This window comes from Carlito syrichta, unplaced genomic scaffold (assembly GCF_000164805.1).
Source record: "Carlito syrichta isolate Samal-C Ts95f unplaced genomic scaffold, Tarsius_syrichta-2.0.1 Scaffold314839, whole genome shotgun sequence".
In the NCBI taxonomy this organism is placed as follows: Eukaryota; Metazoa; Chordata; class Mammalia; order Primates; family Tarsiidae; genus Carlito; species Carlito syrichta.
The window spans coordinates 443,835-448,643 of record NW_007258935.1 but is presented as its reverse complement, the minus strand read 5'-3'; positions in this window follow the sequence as shown (position 1 = coordinate 448,643).

The window sequence follows — 4,809 nt, the reverse complement described above, 5'->3', positions numbered from 1 at the left end:
CGTCAAGGCCGGCACCGCCCCTGCTGCGCTGACCGCGCGCTCCGGGTCACGCCGGGGTGAAGCTCCACTTCACGCAAGGCGGCCAAGCCCTGGCAACAGGTTTTCCCAGGATGGAGAAGGGGGAAGACGAAGCTGGAGACTGCCCACTAGAAAGGTCTCCTGTCGGGGTCCCCACAAGCCTCTCTGGGAGAGGGTGCATTGGAGTCTGGCTGCTGACAGGCATTTGGAAGGCGCAGACCTTACAACAGAGCACATTACACGGTGACAGGGTGTGGCTGAGGCTGCCAGGAAGCAGGGACCTGAGACCACGAGCACTGGGACACCACAGTCTGCAGCCAGTGCCCAGCCGCAGGAGAGCTGAGCTCTCTGAGATCACGTTTGGGTTGCCTGTGCAGATACCTCGATTCAGACTGCCATGTTCATCAGGTGTGGACAAAGCCCTAGAGCACTGGGCAGGGTGACCCCATGCTTGCCGGACCAGAGCTGGGGAGCCCAGGACCACCCAAGCACCAATCCCTATCCCAGAAATGCCAGTTCATCTTCGTTCATTGCTGCACCCAGTGGTCCTCCTCCAGCACCTCGAGAGACAGGGCCACAGGACAGAACGTGACAATGGGTCCAGAGCAGGCCTGTGGACCAGTCTGAGGGGGCGGAAGGTTCTGGACTGTCACTGCCTTTACGGGATGGTGTGCACACCAGGGGAACCCTGGTACACAAATAGCTCTGTCAAAAGAAAGATTGTGAAACACTAGCAGGACAGTCGTGGCCAAGCGCATGTCTCCCTGTGTCTTGCTGGCAGCAGTGGTTTGTGCAGCTACTAAAAGTTTGGGTAGGCTCAACCCTGCCCCCAGCTCCAGGGATGGGCTCTGTGTGGCCACAATTATAGAGGAAAGCCCATTTCCCCACCAGGGACTGACTAAGATAATCAAATCTACGTGTCCCAATCCAAGAGCCAATACCTCTGGGGGCAGCTGTGAGGGCAAGGAAGCCCCCACAGTACAAGACAGTGTTTCCAATACCAGCACCCACACCCGGGCTAAGTCACACACTATCTCTAGACTTCGTAGTGGTCTCCAGTCAACCCTCCAGATGGGCTTCCTTTCCTGGCGGCTGAGAGTGACTCCTGCACACATATGGTAACCTCAGAGTCCTGCAAGTAATTGAGGGTGGCCAACAGCTACTGGGGCCAGCATTGAAAGTGACGTGGCTTCTCTGAGCTGGGCAGAAAGACTTGGGGAAATAAGACATGATCCCAGAGCTATACCTTTCTTGGATGGCCTAGGAGATTTCTGCAGGGAATTCCAGAATACAGGCTCCTGAAATGTTCTTGGCAAACAGCATTGTCACTGGAACCAGACATAAAGTCCAAAGCATTGAAGGACTTGAATAGATACACTCCGGCATCTCTGCAATAGAACCACTTTGTTGCATGCAGTGTGGTTTTTGTGAAATGTGTGTGCATATTTTACAAGGCTTTGGGTGACCCAGTAAGGTACCCCTGGTCTCTTACCCTTGACAGACAGATGTCATTCAGAGGACAAGAGTCTCAGAAGGTCAGAGGGTCTCAGAGTTGGGCTGGCCTGGGTGGGGCCTGGGAAGAGCAACCCCCACCATGAGCCCTCCAACCCCAACATCACACGGAAATCTGTTTGAACTCCCCTTGGGAATCCTTCCTCGGGGGTCACCATGGTCACTCGTACACAGTCCTCTGCAATCCCCAGCCTCTCCCAGTTCCTCCGGTTCATTCCACAAACTCTAGTCACCCACTCCTACCTACATACGACTCTGCTCAGCCAGCCCAGAGTGCCGACTCCCAGGAGAGAGAGAGGGGGGAAACAGTGCGGGCACACGGCCAGGGCGCCTTCCTCCTGCTTCTTGGCCCAGGCCAGAGAAGAGACTGGAATGCTCAACCAAAGGTCCTAAGACAGAGGAAAAATTGAGCCACTCAGGTTCTTTTTCTCTGCTGCCATGTAACAAACCACTCCAGGTTCAGTGGCAGAAGTAGCAAGCATTTCATCCTGCCCCCAGATTCTATGTGTCTGGATTTCAGAAAGGTACAGTGGAAACAGCTTGTCTGTGCCCCCCAAGACAGCCAAGGCAGTGTGAAGGTTGAAAGCCGCCTGAGCCTGGAAATCTCTGGGGGTGCACTTGTGGACCCTGGGGAGGCTCCGCTGGCTCCCACCAGCTTCTGCATCAGCTCTTGGACTTCCTCACTGCACAGCGGCTAGGAGACAGAGAGTGGGAGCCACCTGGGGTTTCCTTAGGACCTGCACCCAAGGACTAACCTGTGTCATTTTCACCATATTCCACTGCCCAAGCAGTCATGGAGCCCAGGTTCAGGTGGGAAGAATGTCAAAGAACATTGGGGCCATGTTTTAAAATCGCCACAGGCCACACCCTAGCCAAGCATGCAGGAACTGAGTAATGAAGTCTGGATGCTGGCAGTGGGAGGGCTACATTCTGCATTTTAGAGGCATTTAAAGGTATAATGTGCTGTAGAGCAGTAAGAACTTTCTTCCATTGCTATGTGGGTGCAAGATGGCACAGCCACCCTGGAAGGCAGTTGGACCATTCCTCACAAAACAAAACATTCTTACAATAAGATGCAGCAATAACACTTCTTGGTATTTACCTAAGTGATTTGAAAACTGATGTCCATACAACACCTGCACACAAATGTTTACAACAGCTTCACTCATAATTGTTAAGACTTGGAAGCAGCCAAGATGTCCTTCAGCAGGTGAATGGGTATGCAAACCGAGGCACACCCACACAACGGAGTAGTTATTCAGTACTAAAAAGAAATGAGCTGTCCAGCCATGAAAAGACACAGAGGAATCATCAGTGCACATTGCAAAATGAGAGAAGCCAACCTGAACAGACTGCACGCCACCTAGTCCAACTATGTGATATTCTGGATAAGGTAAAACCACATGCAGGAAGATCAACGGTTGCCAGGAGTGGTGGGCGGAAGGGGCGGGTAACCAGCACTCAGGGGTGGTGGGCAGGAGGCAGGAGTAAGCAGCTGAGGAGCCGTGGGTAGGAGGGGTGAGTAAGCAGCACTGAGGGATGATGGGGCAGAGGGGTAAGCAAGCAGTGCTTGGGCGCCTCTTGGAGAGGCAACTGCCATGGGACGGGACAGTGTGACACGTCCTTATATGTCTGTACAAGCCCACAGAAGGTGCAGCACCAAGCTGAGCTCTGGAGTAAAGTATGAATTCCTAAGATGTGTCTGTGTAGGCTCATCAACATTAACAAATGGGTCATCTGTGGGGTGCACACTGTGGGGGAGACCATGCCTGTGTGGGGTGGGCATAGGCTCTGATGTGTTTGCAGCAGCTTTATTCATAAATCTATGTTTGGATCATTAATGTCATTTTAAAAAACAATGAATTAGAGGAAAATAGAAAGTTGTCGTTAGGTCTGTGAGGTAGGCCAGTGATGTGGGAATCAAGCAAAGAATTGCACAGAAATTAGAGTAGGAAAAGCAGTGTATTTGGAAAGTGAACTAGAGAGGGGAGGAGCCCCCCCACCTGGATTAGGGAGAGGCTAGAACTTAAAGAAAGCATGGCAGCCAAGCTTTAAAAAAGCATGACAGCAGTCACTTGAAGTTGAATGCTTTTAAGGGTTTCCTTTGGTGGGAGTTGGTCATTAGGGTGATTTGGTGTTTTACGTCATCATCAAGGGGACAGGTGAGCACAGGGCCTGACATTAAGGTGATGGGGTCTGTCTACATCACGTAGGTCACCAAGGGCTGATCAAAATAGATTAGGTTTAGCTTGGCACTTTGTGGCTGGATGACAAATACTTGAAGGCAATTATCAATAGCTACCTCTGAAAACTGGTTCTGCCCTTTGTTATTGATTAGAGGGCAAGCTAGGTCATTTGCCAAGAAAGCATGACAGAGCTAAGCAGTGTTAAAATGGCTGCGCTTTAGCTAAGGTGACTCCATTTTTTGTTTCACACTTTCAGTCTGATTTGTGTGTCGGGGCGGGGGGAGCGTATAAACAGCCTTTGGAAAGTGGCTGGGGTAGGCAGAAACTCCAGGGCAAAGGAATAAAAATGATCTGCAATGTAGTGACCTGGAGGGCCTGCCCTAGTCCCAGAAGGTCCTCGGCTGAAGGCTGCATGTGGCCACCTGTGAACCTGGGACCCTCTTGGTTCTTTCTCATCACTGGATGTTGAGTTTTGGGGATTTGTGTGGTTCTGCAGCTGCGTAGCCCTCACCACTCCCGCCTCATCTGCTGAGGAAGCAGATACTGGGTCCTCACAGCCCCTCTGGGGTGAAATGCCTGGGGCCATGTGGCTTCAGGACAGGATGAAGTCTTCCGCCTTGCTGAAGTGTAGAATGAGGTGGAGGCGTGAGGCCTGGGCAGTTCTGGGACGCTTGTATGATGGGCCACCATGGCAGGCCACTGCAGTGACCAGGGACATCACAGAGGTCAGACCTCTGCTGTCCCATGGGATCAGGGCAGGCCTTTTCGGGCCTCCTGTCCTGCTCACCTTCCAGCTCCCGGCACCCCTGCGTGGGCATCTGGGTGGCTTTGAGGAGGCCATGGATGTGTAGGTGGGTGGTGGGTATGAGGGTGGGTGGTGGAGACTGTGAGGAGTGGCTGTGAGGGTGTGAGTAGGGATCTGTGTGGGTGGTGTGAGTGGGTGGGTGTGGATCCATGTATGTGGGAGGAGAGGTGGATGTGTGTGTGGGGAGGGTGTGTGTGTGGGTGGATGTATGGAGGGTGTCGACTCACTGTGTGTGGGCAGATGTGTGACTGGGAGGGTGTGGATCCCGGGGGGTGGATGTGGGTAGGG